This window comes from Narcine bancroftii, chromosome 6, assembly GCF_036971445.1.
Source record: "Narcine bancroftii isolate sNarBan1 chromosome 6, sNarBan1.hap1, whole genome shotgun sequence".
Taxonomy (NCBI): domain Eukaryota; kingdom Metazoa; phylum Chordata; class Chondrichthyes; order Torpediniformes; family Narcinidae; genus Narcine; species Narcine bancroftii.
The window spans coordinates 187,485,543-187,503,616 of record NC_091474.1 but is presented as its reverse complement, the minus strand read 5'-3'; the positions used below and the strand labels follow the sequence as shown (position 1 = coordinate 187,503,616).

The window sequence follows — 18,074 nt, the reverse complement described above, 5'->3', positions numbered from 1 at the left end:
AAAAACCCAGATACAATGGCATGAGTTAGATACAAATAAATATCCTACTTTGCAAATCTGGAGACAAAAGTGTACAATGCCTGCCAGGAGATTATATATATCTCCTTCAAGACCTGAGAACTAATACAGAAAGGGGAATGTGTTAAGAAATCTGCCAAGATGCAAATGGGTGCAGATCATTTAATTGATATCAAAATGGGGCATTCAATCAGCATCTACTGTTGAAGAACAATATCTTTACAGTATTTTCATCTAATTGAATCTATTAAGACAGTCAGACATTCAAACAGCTACATGCATCAACCTTTCTCACATGACTCAGCTGCATGATAATAATACTTAACTGCAATAGTGATTGGAAGTACAGGGGTGTGGGGAACATGTCCACTGCTGTCCTACTTCTTTGGGAAAGCAGGGATAAAAGCAATGATCATGTTGTTCAATGTAGCAAGCACTTTTAGACCATGGATTAGAAAATATCTTCTGTTCAGTTATGCAGTGTGTGCAAGATTTCTTCCTTCATTCAGTTGTTTTGCATGTAAACATGTCTAAGCTGTAAAATTAAAAATATCATGAGCAAAACTTGGAAACTTCAGAGTTAATATGATATATTAATGACCTTTATTATCATAACTAACATTATCATTGTGACGAACGATTCAAACAAAGACGTACCCTATGAGTGAAAATGTAAACTAAAGCTTCCTCTGCCCTCTCAAGTGGATTAAAAATAAACAGAAACCAAATCTGAAGTTATTGTCATGAACATGTCACAAAAGTTGTTGGAGGAAAATGGCAAAACCATTGCTTTTAAGATTCATACAGTTCATTGCAAATATCCTGAAGACTGCCAGAGATTCATCCTGCCTTCAAAGATAATGCTGCTTTGCAGCCATTTCCACTGGAATGAAGGGAAATATTAACATAAACACAAATTACAAAATATTCTTGTTGTACAGTCCCTGAAAATATTTTCATTTTTTGTGTAAAGTAAAAGAAATTTTTTTTTAAACACACCAGGCCAAGAATCCTTTGGGGTCTTAAATCATTTGATGTAAGTAGTTTGTATTTTCCACACAAAGTTTTCAATGTGAAGGATTTTAAAATAAAGTTTTAAAGTATATTTATGATATACAAATATCTTACATGTATGTTCGTACTCTTATATCAGTTCCAGTAAAATTGTTAGAAAGTAGATTAAAATGTGTACTTTTTCCTATCTCTGAGATTCATAAAATGATTGAAAGGTTATAGTATGGAACATGTTAATTCAGCCCATTGAGTCCATGCCAGCCACTCTCTTTCATTTCACATCCATTAGGTTAATGAGAACAGTTTATTTATATTTACCCCGGCTGGACTCCGCATGATTTTAAATACCGCCCCCCCCCCCCCACCCACCCCCCGGCAACAATTTATTTCTTAACTTTTCTTTTCCAAGAACCCCAGTTTTTCTCATATATGTGCATAACAAAGGACTGTCATCCTTGAAATGATTCTAGTAAATCCTCTTCTCCATCCTCAATGTCTTCATATCTTTACTGAAGTATGGTGCCTGAAACTGGAAGTAATATTCCAGTTGTAGCCAAATGGATGTTTTATGAAGATGCATTATGACTGTTGCTTTTCCTTAATTTAGTTTCTCAGCCTTCCTTCAGTTTTCAATGATCTATGAACCTATACACTAGATATCTCTGTTCCTGTTTCTGCTTTTTTTTATTACCATTCCTCACTTTTCCTTCTTTTTTTATATAATGCTTACAGGACTTGAAAATTGAAAGTCCATACCACAGCTTGCATTAAGGTTTTTGTGTATCTTTCTCCAGAAATTCCCTGTCACAATGCTCAGAGGGCAACATAACATAAATGATGGGGAGAGTGTAACAAGGAGTGAGTTGATTGACTACATCAGGAAAAGCCAACAAAGATCAGGAAGTAAGGTCCTATGCTTTTTAGCATGAAAACATTGCTTTCATTAAAAAAAAGATGTGTTATTTGTGTCTTATATTTTCTCCATTCCGATGTCCATACCAATGCAATTGAACTGGATACTATAGAGGAGACTGTGGCCCAAAATCATCTATTAAAGTATGACAGCATGATGACAGAGTAATTTCCCATTTTAAATCTTGACATAAAATATTGTGAATCAAAATGGGAATTATGCAAGATAATTTACCTGGCCGCTCCCTTCTTTTTGCCTGAGGATTATATGGTACACATCTAAAATTGAATAGACAGTCTGCCCACCTCACATTAAAAATCCCATAAATTCTAAAAAAGCATAACCATCAAATAAATAGATGTTTGGTAGAAATTAACTGGGTAGAAATGAAAAATATTATTTTTGATTAAGTGGTGAATGTTCAATAGAATATTAATATTTCCAATTGAATACACGAGTGTTGAATAGTACCATCTTGTGGTGCATTGATGTAACTTATATTGTCTGTTCTCAATACATAAAAAGAGAGCAATTTAAAAATCTGAAAATCTTATTTTTGCCACCATCTTTATATAATTATTCCCACTGGAATTCCATCATGTTTGTACTAATTTTTTTTAAGATTTGCTGATGAGATCTTTACAATCTTCATTACAGTATGTTCCTGCCAGTCAAAGAGATTTTCATTCCTATCCAGGGATAAATCACTATTTGGTTTATAAAGCTCTTCCTCCCAGGAAGATAATACCTTTATGAAGATGGATATATTAAAACATTGTATTGTAGCAGCGGCTACTCTGCTCCTGCAATAACACACGCAACCAGACGGGTTGAGCTCAGTGAGCAGGCTAGTTTATTGCAGGCTGCTATAGTCCCAGCCTGGACCTGGCTGAGAACCGCGCTGGAGGGCACTGACGTCACCCGGTGTCACGTGGTCCCCAAGCGCTGGTTTCTGAGTCCCTAGCTGTAAGGAAGGGAAACCTCCGACAGGGCCATTTTGGCAGGCTGCCCCATTGCGTGGCTTACAAGCGGGGCCGGTTCGCCTGCCTTGTGGTGAGCCGCCACAGTATAAACTATTTAATGTCAAATATTCTCCACTCTTCCTACTTGAAAGATTCTAACATGTTATTGTATCTATTCTTCTTGGGTCAGCCAAAGGGCAGGTATTAACAGGGCCAGCTCACCGCCATTCTCACTCATATCCACCTCTGTACACCACAGTTTATGTAACTATGATCCAGAATGGTTGTCCAAGACTGGAGGCATGGAAACCAAATGCACCTCCATTATCAATTAAAGAAGCAAGAACCATTGATTCAATCTGGGACTTCTTGGTATGCAGGTTTGTTAATGAAATGGAACATTAATCGAGCACTTACCTGGGCGAAGTTTGATGATTAATATTCGAGCAATGGGAGTCAATGTGAGATCCCATCCGTGCATGTGCAGCCATTCCTTGACATTCCGGAGGGGAGAACTTAAATGAGCTGCACTAGACAAACCAACCATAACACAAATCTGTGACTGAACATATTTATTACAACCAAACATCTTTATCTGTAAAGAAGAAAAAAGGGAGAGGGAGCAGTGGGCACATTGTCTCGCCAAGTCCCATTGCTTGAATAATAATCATCAAACTTAACACAGGTAAGTGCTCATTTAATGTTCCATTATTCTTCGCAATGTAGGTTAGTTTCCCAATGTGAGAGTTTGTAGTTCAGTGGTTTATCCTCTTCGGGTGGTCCGATAGTTCATTGGGTCCTGTTTCTGCAGCTTTATTCAATCTGCCATGTGTAGGATGGAAGCCATGAAACTCTGCCCCTCTGAATTTAAAGATTTGTTTTAGAACCTATTAAAGGTTCTCTCATTGCTCCATCCTGCCTGGGAGAGGATATCCCATATAGGAACCTTGGCCCTATTGGCTGCCGAGGTCACCGCCACTCTAGTTGAATGGAACCCAAACTGAGAAATATCCACTCCAGCCACTCTCATGAACTCCCGCAGCCATCTGGCCAACTCTGGGAGGTACCCTGCTGATGCGGTTTTTTATAACATATAAAGAAGTATTTCTCATTTAGTCTAATGTTTTGTACATACAACATATATTTTTAAATAATCCAACAGACATAATCTTTCATTTTCTCTGTATGCATACAATGAGAATTTTGTCCCAATTCTCCTTGCCTGTTAAGTTTCAAAATGTCTAACTTGAATGCTTACATAGTCCTCCTCCCAACGAATAGAGTGCATATGAATGCAAGACAAAATTTGGACCCTCCTGGCTAATGTCAAGGGCACTACCATTATCAGCTTATGACACAGGCTTCGTAAGTCCAAACTGGAAGTTGGTGGCAATCCAAAACCATCTCTACATCCAAAATTTCCATAAATCGGGGTGCTGGAGGACACAAGTGGAATATTCCTTTCATAAATCTTTTGATCAGGGGTGGTTCATCATTTCATGCTCAGAGTCCAGTACACTCTTTACTGCATTCATCGCGCTGTAGCTGGCCCCCTGCACATAGAACATATCGGTTAGAAAATTCAGTAGGTCTCTGATAGAGGCTGACTGTTCATTCGGTCTGATTTGTGCACAGTGATTTTTCCATTTCCCCACATAGGAGGCATACTGTTTTTGTGTAGACTTTCTCCAAGATGCCCACAGGATGTCCAGAGTTCTAGGCTGCAGAGCGCTTATGTCGGTCCTCGCTCTCTGATCCTGCAACCTAACAGATTTAAATGAGACAATGGATGAGATACCTTTGACACTGGCTGGATTAGCAGACCTTTATTTTTCTTGAATACCAACGGACTCCCCACCATTAACCTAAGGAGTACGGGGAACCAACTTTGGGAAGGCCAATTTGGCACTACCAGCAATCCTGTGGCAGTGTCTTCCTGATTCTTATTCAGGCACTTCACCACCAAGGCAACAGGGGGGAATGCATAAAAGTTAAATTTTGACCAGTCTGGGGTAAAGGCATCAATGGCCTCCACTTGGGGATCCGGCAGCCACGACACGAACCATGCAATTAAGCCTGGATGCAAACAAATCTATCTCCAGCATCCCAAAGGTGTCTGCTAACAGTTTAAAATATTTCTTACCCAGAGTCCACTCAGTGCTATCATTGAATTTTCTGGACATCAGGTCTGCCTGTGTGTTAATCCGACCCGGCAGGTAGGCGGCAGTAACCCAAATGTTTCTTGGAATGCACCAGTGCCATGTCTCGGGACTTCTCAGGATGTATAAGAAACCCCACAATGGCTTAATAATTTTGAGATAGTTGCTACTGCCCTTTTGTCCTGGGCACCAAGCTCAGCCCATTCGACAAAGCCATATAATGGCTCTCCCTTCCAGGTAAATTTCAAGAATTTCCTATACCCTAGGCAGACCGTGACCGAATAGTATGTGTCTTGAAAATCTATCGAGGCCATGTAATAGCCCCTATGTAACAGCGGCATCACAGAATATATGTTATCCATTTTAAAATGCCTGTACAAGACATATTCGTTAAGATCCGATAAAGCCAGTATCACTCTAGTGTCGCCACTTCTTTTGGGTCATGTAAAGATTTTTAATACAAACTCATGTTTTTCATGGCTACAACATTCAATGGCATTTTTAACGCCATTATCTCGGCATGTTGCGGTCTGTGTATATATGTACAAAGATCCTTCCTCCTTATCGGAGGAGTTTTCTGTGGATCAAATTCAATTTTATACCCCTTCACTGTCTGCCAGTGGTAATATTACACTATCTGTCATCTTCTTCTTTGGCTTGGCTTCGCGGACGAAGATTTATGGAAGGGGTAAATGTCCACGTCAGCTGCAGGCTCGTTTGTGGCTGACAAGTCCGATGCGGGACAGGCAGACACGGTTGCAGCGGTTGCAGGGGAAAATTGGTTGGTTGGGGTTGGGTGTTGGGTTTTTTCTCCTTTGCCTTTTGTCAGTGAGGTGGGCTCTGCGGTCTTCTTCAAAGGAGGTTGCTGCCTGCCGAACTGTGAGGCGCCAAGATGCACGGTTTGAGGTGATATCAGCCCACTGGCGGTGGTCAATGTGGCAGGCACCAAGAGATTTCTTTAGGCAGTCCTTGTACCTTTTCTTTGGTGCACCTCTGTCACGGTGGCCAGTGGAGAGCTCGCCATATAACACGATCTTGGGAAGGCGATGGTCCTCCATTCTGGAGACGTGACCCACCCAGCGCAGCTGGATCTTCAGCAGCGTGGACTCGATGCTGTCGACCTCTGCCATCTCGAGTACTTCGACGTTAGGGATGAAAGCGCTCCAATGAATGTTGAGGATGGAGCGGAGACAACGCTGGTGGAAGCGTTCTAGGAGCCGTAGGTGATGCCGGTAGAGGACCCATGATTCGGAGCCGAACTAGATAAATAATAAATATTATTATCTGTAATAAAAGAAAGTAATCAATTCATGTTTAATAATGTTCAATGTGGAAAAAATGAGCAAATAATCATGGTTGTAATGGATAATTTATGAGTGTAGGCAGAATTGCAGTATATCTTAAGATAATGAAATGCAAGGTGATGAACTTTGTTTATAATTCTGAACCAGTAATGCCGATTGCTTTTTTTTTCCATACTGTTCATCTCCACTTACAACTTTTCAAATAATGCTACAACACACGACAACCCATGCCAGAGTTCTGATAATATTTAAAATTTGTCTGATTGGTGATAGGCAGTCTTCAAATAATTTGAATAGTGACAACAAAAGAAAGTCCAACAATCTCCCAAAACCTTTAACTGCATTGCCATTTCTAGGTTATCACCATCAGTATGTTGGGGTCAATAATAAAACCATAGAACACCACAGCACAGAAACAGGCCCCTTCAGCCCTTCTAGTCTGTGCTGAACCATTTTTTTAATCTAGTCCCACTGACCTGCACCCAATCCATAATCCTCCATACCTCTTCCATCCATGTACCTGTCCACATTCTTCGTTCACTATCTCAGCTGGTGCTCGTTCCACATTCCCACCACTCTCTGTTTGAAGGGTTCCTCCTAAACTTTTCCCCCTTTCACTCATAACCCATGTCCTCTGGTTTGTATTTCACCTACCCTCAGTGGAAAAAGTCTACCTACATTTAATCTCTCTATCCCCCTCAGAATTTTAGGATTAAAGTCCTAACCTTTTTAGCCTTTCCCTGTAACTCAGTTCCTGAAATCCAGTCAACTTCATAGTCAATCTTCTCTGCACTTTTCCTGTCTTATTGATAACTTTTCTATATTTAGGTGATTTAAAAAAAAACTGCACACAATACTCCAAATTTGCCCACACCAATGTTTCAGAACCATAGAAAACTACAGCACAGAAAACAGTTCGAACCATTTTTTTAACCTAGTCCCATTGACCTGCACCCATTCCATAACCCTCCAGACCTCTCCCATCCATGTATCTATCCAATTTATTCTTTAAACTTAAGAGTGAGCCCACATTTGCCACATCAGATGGCAGCTCGTTCCAAACTCCTACCATGCTCTGAGTAAAGTTCTTACTAAACCTTTCCCCTTTCACCCTAATAAAGCCATGTCCCCTTGCATTTATCTCTCCCAATCTAAGTGAAAAGAGCCTACTTGCATTTACTCTATCTATTCCCTTCCTAATTTTGTAAACTATCAAATCTCCCCTCATTCTTCTACGCTCTAAGGAATAAAGTCCCAACCTATTTAATCTTTCCCTGTAACTCAACTCCTGAAGACTTGGCAAATCCTAGTGTGATGAAATGCTGTACACTCATTTATCTGTCTCCACCCTGCTCTGTGACTGTACCCATGGCTCCTCCCTCTTGACTCTGTATAAAGCTCGAAAACAATAACCCCTCCCCAGAAAGCTTGGGTCACAGTACAGGATGTCCTTCAAGTTTATTGTAAATAAAAGCTTATAGTTCTGTAACTCCAGTCTTTCAAGTTATTGATAGCGCATCAATTGTATTTACAATCATTTCTTTTCCAACCATAGAACAACACTTAAAGCCTGATAACCTGGAGATCAACCCACAATTGGCAGCAGCCTCAGACTGCTTTGAACTCTGGCTACACTGCTTTGAGGTCTTTCTGCAAAATACCTCCGGAATCATGGGCACAGAGGCAAACAAGGTGCACTTACTTTTCTCCTGGGTCGGACATGAGTATTCCTGATGATCAGGAATGCCTCAATGTATGGGGAGGCAATGACAAATTCAAGGATCAGTACAGGGAGAAAGTCAACAAAGTATACACCAGGCACATGCTGGCTACCTGCAGACAGCAACTGGGTGAATCGAGCGACGAGTTCCTCCAGGCCCTATGGGGTCTTGCACGAGCATGCAACTTCTGGTCAGTGTCAGCTGTCCAAAACACAGAGGACATGATCCGTTACACCTATGTCGCAGGCACCAAGTCAGACTTTATGTGCCAGGGGCTATGTGAGCAGAGTAAGTTGAACTTAAAAAGGAGCAATCAACTTCGTGAAATCGCCAGAGAATGCCCTCCATAGCATGGAAGCTTACTCGGCAAATGGCATGGGGTCCATGTGGTGGCTCCCATCTTGGGACGTGGGTTTACAGGCCAACAATCTGCTACTATGTCTAACAAGTGAGCCTATCACAGCCACGATCTCCCAGGAGCACCCAAAGTGCTACTTTTGCGGCCAACCAAAGCACCCCCAAAAACACTGCCCAGTGAAAGACGGGACGTGTTGAAGTACAGAAAGAAGGGACACTATGCAAAGGTATGCTGATCACTGTTGCCTTCCAGTCCCAGCGCCACCGCATGCACAACATGAGGGCCGCTATCTTGGACACCATCAATTTTTGAGATGACCACGCCGCAGCATGGGGGCCAGCATCTTGGATGCCACCAATTACAGTGATAACCACGCTACCGCATGGACACTGCCATTATGCTCCTAGACTACGAGTCAGCACAGGCCAGACCACAAACCAACACTGGCCTCCGTGGTTCTGGATCAAAGCAGCCTGCATCAACTCTCCTGGTCTATGATGGACATCTCAATCAATGATCAGGTGACAAGATGCCTCTTTGATAGCAGGAGCACTGAGAGTTTTATCCACCCTGATACGGTGCAGCTTTATTCCATTAAGCAAAGCCATTCACCCCGGCCTCAAAATCCCACTCAGCCGAGATCTGCAGCTACACCATCGTGATTATGACCATGAAGGGCACGACTTACAAGGATTTTAAACTCTTCATTGTGCTGCAGCTTTGCGCTCCAGTGCTGCTGAGGTTGGACTTTCAGTGTTAAGAGTGTTATGATGCAATATGACGGACCTCTCCCTCTTCACGGTCGACAACTCGCAGTTTGTCAACCAGCCTCCCTGCTCTTCCCCACCAACCCCTCCCCCCCACTGCCAGCCCAATAGACACACAGTCTCTCTACTCTCCATATCAATCCCCCACCGCTGTTTGAGAACCTCACCCCCAACTGTAAACCAGTCGCTACAAAAAGCAGGCGATAGAGTGAAGGGAACAGGGCGTTTATAAAGCAGAAGTGTGGTGATTCTTCAATGAGGGGATCATTGAGGCTGGTACCAACTCATGGAGAGCTCATGTAATGGTGGTCAAGAGTGGGGGGGTAAACACAAATGGTGATTGATCATAGGCAGACCATTAATCACTATACACAGCTGGATGCGCATCCTCTCCCTCATATTGCAGATAGGGTCAATCAAATTGCACAGTATCATGTGTTCCCCACGATCAACCTGAAATCTGCTTACCACCAGCTCCGCACCTGCTCAGAGGACCATCAGTACACTGCCTTCGAGGCAGATGTCTACCTCTACCATTTCCTCAGGGTCCCCTTTGGTGTTACCAACGATGTCTCCATCTTCCAGCGGGAGATGGGCTGGATGGGATCCAAAATGACCTGCACACCACCTTCCCCTACCTGGATAACGTCACGATATCAGCCACAACCTGCAAGATCATGATTCCAACCTCCAGAAATTCCTCACAACTGCCAAACGCCAAAGCCTAAGCCTACAGCAGGGATAAATGTGTTTTCTGCACTACCCACCTGGCAATCCTTGGCTGTGTGGTGGAGAAGGAACTCATTGGCCCCAACCCTGACCATATATGCCCCCTACTCGAGCTACCCCTCCCCCACAGCCTCAAGGCCCTTAAAAAGTGCCTGGGGATCCTTTCCTACTACGCCCAGTGTCCCTAATTATGTGGAAAAAGCCCATTCCCTTATCAAATCCATATCCTTCCCCCTGACAAGAGAGGCCCAGGCAGCTTTCGGTTGCATAAAAGAAGACATTGCTAAAGCTGCAACATATGCAATGGATAAATCTGCCCCGTTTCAGGTGGAGAACGATGTGTCTGATTTCGCCCTGGCTGCCACACTTAATAAGGCAGGTCAGCCTGAGGCTGCCTTCTCCTGTACCCTCCAAGGCCCTGAGAAGGAGGCTCAGGCAATGGTTGAGGTGGTACGGCACTGAAGGCATTACCTGACCGGCAACGTGTTATCCTGATCACGGACCATGCCATTCATATTTAACAACAAACAGTGGGATAAGATAAAGAATGAGAAAATTTTGAGGTGGAGGATCGAACTCTCCTCCTATAACTATGATATCCTGTATTGGTTGGGGAAGCTCAACAAGCCCCAGGTGCCCTGTCCCGAGGGACACGTGCCAGTGGACAAATAGACTTCCTCAAAACCCTCCACAATGACCTCTGCCACTCCGGTGTTATGAGATTTTTCCACTTCGTCAGATCTCGTAATCTGCTTTACTCCTTCAGAGATGTCAGAGACATGACTAGGGACTGTCGGGACTACGCGGGGTGCAAACTATATTCTACCAACCAGATAGGGCACACCTGGTAAAAGCTACATAGTCTTTCGAATGCCTGTGTATAGACTTAAAGTCCCCCTTCCCTCCACTAATCGAAATGTGTATTTACTCACTATCATTGATGAATATTCATATTTCCCCTTTGCCATCCCCTACCCAGACATGACCATCACCTCAGTCATCAGGGAACTGCACAACTTGTTCACCCTCTTCGGTACCCGTCCTATGTCCACAGGGACCAGGGGTCCTCGTTCATGAGCAACGAGCTGCACCAATACCTGCTGGCCTGAGGTATTGCCACTAACAGAACCACCAGTTGTAATCCCCAAGAGAACAGCTAGGTGGAGAGGGAGAATGCCACCATGTGAAAGGTCATCATCCTTGCCCTTAAGTCCAGGGGGTTACCAGTCACCAGGGCCAGTCCTGTTACGGAAGCACGGGAGGATCCATAAAACCGACCCACTGTTGAAAGGGTCCAGCTCCTCCATGCAAACCCCCAATATTCATTCATGGTCTACCTGGTTGGGCGCGAGGATCTGTCTCCATCTGGGATCTCGCGCGTGTGGGGGCACCCGAGGTGAATACCCACTAAGTAGCACCCCACTCTTTCACAAACACACACTACATACCATTGCACCCCAACCCCATCCCTGCCACAGGTCACTACGCCCCCAGCAGGTCAACACCAATGACCCCAGCCACAGCACAGCAACCGGTCACAATGGAAGTCCAGGTCATTGGACAGACATAACCTGTAAGACTTTGTGCCCCATGTTCCCCTGCTGGACAAAATAAAATAAAAAAACAAGGGGTGAATGTGGTGAATTGCTGTAACTCACTAATCTGGCTCCCAATGCTCTGTGACTGTATCCATGGCTCCTCCCTCATGACCCTGTATAAAAGCTCCAAAACAATAACTCCTCCCCAGAAAGCCTGGGTCACAGCATAGGATGACCTTCAAGTTTATTGTAAATAAATATAGTTCTGTAACTCTAGTCTTACAAGTAATTGATAGCACATCACCTAGTAAATCATCTCTGCACTCGTTCGATCTTACTGATTTCCTTCCTATGGTTTGGCGACCAGAATGTCACATAATACTCCAAATTTAGCCTCACCAATGTCTTATACAACCTCACCTTAGCATCCCAACTCCTGTACTCAAATCTTTGATCTATGAAGGCCAAGATGCCAAAAACTTTCTTTACAACCCTGTCTACAGTGACAATACTTTCAGGGAATTATATAACTGTACTCCCAGATCCCTTTGTTCCTCTGCACTCCTTAGTGCCTTATCATGTACTGTATATGTCCTACCTTGGTTGTCCTTCCAAAATGCAACATCCCACACTTGTCTGTATTAAATTCCATTTGCGATTTTCTGTCCCATTTTTCCAGTTGGTCCAGATCCCTCTGCAAGTTTTGAAAGCCTTTGTCACTGTCCACAATGCCTCCATTCTTAGTGTCATCAGCAATATTGTTGATCCAATTTCCCATATTATCATCCAGATCATTGATATAGACAGCAAACAACAATGGTCACCACATCGGTCCCTGAGGCACACCACTAATCACAGGCCTCCAGTCTGAGAAGCAACCATCACTACCAGTCTCTGTCTTCTCCCATTCAGCCTATTTCAATCCATTTTACAACCTCTACAAGGATACCTAGTGTCTGAACCTTCTGAAATTATCTCCCATGTAGGACCTTGTCAAAGGCCTTACGAAAGACCATGTAGACAACATCCACAGCCTTTTCTTCATCTGCCCTCTTGGTAACCTCCTCAGAAAATTCTATAAGATTCATTAAACAGGACCTACCACGCACAAAGCAATGCTGACAATCCTTAATCAGCCACTGGCTGTCCAAATACTTGTATATCTTATCTCTCAGATCACCCTCCAATAATTTACCCACTACTGACATTCGGCACAAAGGCCTGTAATTTCTTAGTTTACTTTTTAAAAGTAACAATTTAAACAATCCTCCGGAACCTCACCTATGGCTAAGAGCATTTTAAATATTTCTGCCAGAGCCCCTGTAATTTCTACACTAGTCTTCCTCAAGGTCCAAGGAATATGGGAGGAGTCACGTGATGGAGTAGTGGCTGGTAGGAGAATACCAGCCCTCTCCAGAAAAGAAGAAATAAAGTGAAGAAAACACAAATTTCATGAAACACAAAAAAAGATAAAGTTGTGGAGAAAAGAAAGAAAATGGCACCCAAGAAGGAAAAAGTGAAAACAATGGGGAAAAAAAGAAAAGACACCAGAAGAGAAAGGAAAAGGCCTTACCTGCATGAAGAAACAGGGAGCCGTCGTGGAGAAAAGAGCCCGCTCCCCAAGGCTGGTGATGACCCAGCAGAGTCGCAACCTCCCGACCACTGGACTGCAAAAATGGCTCTCTGAGCCAAACAGAAGTGCACAATGCGCACACTACGGAAAAAGAAAACACCAACGGGAGGGGGTCCCAGCTGAGGAGCGAACTAATACAGCATAACCAGCTGAGGGATGCCTGACATCTCTCAGCTGGAAGAAGAGGAAAGCGACAGGAAAGGGAGTGATAGGAATGAAGAACAGCAACAGGAGGCCCAACAAATAACTACCTCAGAAGAAGAGGACCAACAGCAAGAAGCCATGCAAAAAAACGCTCAGCAAAGTGAGGCAAGCAGCTTAACAAGAAAGTCAGAAGAGACACAGATATAAGGAAGAGAAGTAGAAGACACAAACACAGGTGCAGGCACAGAAGAAGAGGAAGAAGACCAAGCTCTGCACAGAGGAATAGAAGGTAAAATTGATGGACAATATATAGATTTTTAAATTTTTCAAGAACAAATGAAAGCATTAAAAGAATGGTTGACATTAGAATTTAGTGAAATGAAAGGAAAAATGAAAAGTATAGAAGAAAAAGTGAGTAGAACAGAGCTGGTCATAACAGAAATAGGGAAAAGATTAGAAAATGTGGAAGAACGAGAAACAGCTGTAGAAATGGAAGTGAATGACTTAAGAAGAAAATTGGAAGACAGTGACAAAAGTTAAAGAGTCACAAGAATTGTTAGCTCAGAAGATGGATATATTGGAAAACGATAGTAGGCAAAACAACATAAAGATAGTGGGCCTAAAGGAAGATGAAGAAGGCACAAATATGAAAGAATTTATAAAAAAATGGATCTCAAAAGTCCGAGGAATGCCAGAAATTCAGGAAGGAATGAAAATAGAAAGGGCACACAGAACACTAGCCCCGAAACCACAGACACAACAAAAAACAAGATCCGTTTTAGTAAAACATGACATACATGAGATACATGACAAGAGAAAATATACTGGAGAGGGCAAAGAATAAAATTAGAGAAGGCAAAAAATGGAAAAAAGGCTATGAATTTATGTTACGATATCCAGCTGTGCTTAAAATGTTTATCCTGGGGGGAGCAAAACAGATTGTTCTCCGATTCGGAGAAAGCACGAGAACTGCAGGACAGAAGGTGAGATGAAGAGATGTAACGAGAACGAAGAACAATGACAAACTACATATAAAGATGTAAAAATAATGTATAAGTAAGAACTAAAGAAGGGAAAGAAAAAGGAAGAAAGGAAGTAAGGGGGAAAAAAAAGAGGCTGAGCTTTGTTATATGTGAAGATAGAAGTCTTTTCTGGAGGGATTTGGGTGAGAGAGAATAACAGTCACTGTGAAATCAGTTGACGCTTGCGAGCAGGTTCACAATCCAAATGGACAGGGAAGTTGTGGTTGTCCAGCAAGGGACAAGGAGCAACTCAGAGAGTGGGGAGGACATTTGGGGTTAAGGGAATTTTAGATGGGGGTGTTGTTGAAGTATTTTATGTTTTAAAAGTGTTGTCATACATTGAGTTCAAAAAGGGAAAACTGAGAGATGAAAATGGAGAAAAGGGGGAAGATGGTGGTGAGGAAGCGGAAATGAGGTGTAAACAGAATATGAGATGGCCATGTTGAACTATATGACTATAAATATTAATGGAATACGTAACCAAATTTAATGAAAAAGGCTATTAAATTTCCTGAAAAAAGAAAAAATAGACATAGCATTTGTGCAGGAAGTGCATCTAACTGAAGTGGAACATAATAAATTAAGGAGAGACTGGGTAGGGCACATAGCAGCAGCATCATATAACTCAAAAGCCAGAGGTGTAGTTATATTAATCAATAAAAATGTACCAATCAAAATAGAGGAGGAAATAATAGATCCAGCAGGGAGGTATGTAATGATGAAGTGTTAGATATATTCAGAATTCTGGAATTTGATCAATATATATGTACCTAATGAAGAGGATCAAAAGTTTATGCAAGATATTTTTTTGAAGATTGTAGACACGCAGGGAAATATATTGATAGGAGGGGATTTTAACCTTAACTTGGACCCAAAGTTGGATAAAACTGGACAAAAGACTAGCAAAAAGAATAAAGTGGCCAAATTTATGGTTAAATCAATGCAGGAAATGAAACTTATGGATATATGGAGGAGGCAGCACCCAAGGGAGAAGGAATACTCATATTATTCGAGTAGGCATAAAACATACTCAAGGATTGATGTTTTTGTTGTCAGCCCATATTCAAGGGAGAGTTAGAAAAACTGAATATAAAGCTAGATTGCTATCTGATCACTCACCCTTGTTATAAGCAATAGAACTGGAGAACATCCCACCAAGAACTTATAGATGGAGATTAAACTCCATGCTACTTAAAAGACAGGAACTTAGAGAATTTATTGAACGCCAAATTAAAATGTACTTTGAAATAAATATGGAATCAGTGAAAATTAAATTTATACTATGGGACGCAATGAAAGCATTCATCAGAGGGCAGATAATAAGTTATGTAAATAAGATGAAAAAGGACTACAATCGGGAAATAGAACAGTTGGAAAGGGAGATAGTAAGTACAGAAAAAGAACTAGCAACAAGGGAAGATATAACAAAAAGAAGACAATTGGCAGACAAAAAAATAAAATACGAAACATTACAAGCGTATAAGGTGGAGAAGAACATAATGAAAATAAAGCAAAAATGTTATGAGCTAGGAGAAAAAAACACACAAAATATTAGCCTGGCAACTTAAAACAGGACAAGCTAAAAAAACTGTATTGGCATCAAGGAAAAAGGACAAACAAATTACATTTGGAGATTAATGAAAACTTTAAGGAATTTTATGAACAATTATACCAAATTGAGAATGAGGGGAAATAAGACAAAATAGAAGAGTTTTTAGCTAAAAATGAACTGCCGAAATTGCAAGAAGAGGAGCAAAACAAGCTGAAAAAAAAACATTTGAAATAGAGGAAATACAGGATATATTAAAAAAGCTGCCGAACAATAAAACACCAGGAGAGGATGGATTCCCAAAAGAATTCTATAAAACATTTAAAGAGTTACTAATTCCTCCCCTCCTGGAAGTAATGAACCAGATAGAAGAAACTCTAAACTTGCCAGATTAATGTAAGACAGCAATAATTACAGTAATACCAAAGACGGGGAAGGATCCACTAACACCAGCATTATATAGACCAATATCTCTACTTAATTCAGATTATAAGATAATAGCAAAACCAACAGTGGCTGTTGCTTTAGATGCATAAAAAGTCTTTGACAGGGTAGAATGGAATTATTTATTCAAAGTATTACAGAGGATCACCTACCAGAAAAATATATTAATTGGATTAAAGCATTATATAATGGACCATTGGCGAAAGTGACAGTAAATGGATATGTATTGAACCAATTTAAATTAAGTTGGTCAACTAGGCAGAGATGTCCACTATCTCCCTCACTGTTTGCTTTAGCAATAGAACCATTGGCAGAACTGATAAGAACAGAAAATCAAATAAAAGAGATAAAAATAAAGGAGAAGGAGTATAAAATCAGTTTATTTGTAGATGACATCATAGTATATTTAACAGAACCAGAAATATCAATAAAAGAACTACATAAGAAATTGAAGGAATATGGAGAAATATCGGGGTACAAGATCAACACAAATAAAAGTGAAGCATTGCCAATGAGTAATGTGGATTATACAGAATTTTAAAAAGAATCACCATTTAAATTGCAAACACAAGTAATCCAATACCTAGGTATTAGATTAGATAATAATTTAAGCCACCTATACAAATTAAATTATCAGCTATTAATGAAGAAATTACAGGAAGACTTAGAACATTGGAAAGAATTGCCACTAACATTGATAGGGAGGGTAAATTGCATTAAAATGAATATCTTCCCAAGGATACAATACTTATTTCAATCGTTACCAATTCCCTTAACAGAGAAATTCTTCAATGAACTAAAGAGAATAATAAGGAAATTCTTATGGAAAGGGGGGACACCGAGGATAGCGTTAGATAAATTAACAGAGTGGTACAAACAAGGTAGTTTGCAGTTACCAAACTTTAAAAATTATTATAGAGCAGCACAATTAAGGTATTTATCAGATTTTTTATCAGACAAGGGAAAAACCAGATTGGACTAAGATAGAACTAGATAAAATAGGGGAGAAGGTACCGGAACATATACTTTATAAGTGGGATGAAAAGCTAGTGCAATATAAAAGCTCACCACCAGTACTACATCATTTACTCAATATATGGAAGAAGATTCACTTAGAAAGGAAAAAAAAACAAATTACCAACTACCAAAATTATTATTGATGCAAAATCAACTAATCCCTTTTACAATAGATAATCTTTCCTTTAGAGAATGGGAGAGAAAAGGAATTAAAAGAACAGAAAATTGTTTTTTTGGGAAATATTTATTAACATTTGAACAAATGAAGAACAAATATGGAACAACTCATGGTACAATGTTTGCATACCACCAACTGAAAACCGACTTAAAGGACAAATTGGGAAGCAGACTGAGATTACCAGAAGGAAGCAGCTTTGAATATGTGATTACAGAAACAATGACAATAAAAAGATTTATACCGAACATGTACATCAAGCTGCAAGAGAAGGAAAATGATGAAATAAGCTATAAACCCAGACAAAAGTGGGAAAAATATTTAAACATAAAGATAAAAAATGAAATATGGGAAAAGTTATGCTCTGGAACTATGAAGAATATAATAAACACAAGGTTACACATGATACAGTATAATTGGTTATACAGGTTATATATCACGCCCCAAAAGTTAAATAAATGGGATCCAACATTATCAGATTGATGTTTTCGCTATAAGAAGGAAATGGGAACAACAGTACATGCAATTTGGGCATGTGAGAAAGTGAAAACATTTTGGGAAGATCTAAATCAGGTTTTAAATAAAATCACAAAAAGCAACATACCAA

At 40.8% G+C, this 18,074-nt stretch overlaps 1 long non-coding RNA gene across 1 annotated transcript in view; it reads right to left on the bottom strand.

The window, feature by feature from the left end:
* Positions 1-360: 360 nt before the first annotated feature.
* The window catches only part of LOC138736866 (uncharacterized), a 129,963-nt gene continuing 112,249 nt past the window's right edge, over positions 361-18,074 (bottom strand). Inside the window, exon 4 of the long non-coding RNA XR_011340634.1 lies at positions 361-553. This is a non-coding gene — a long non-coding RNA (uncharacterized lncRNA). The remainder of the gene's footprint in view (positions 554-18,074) is intronic.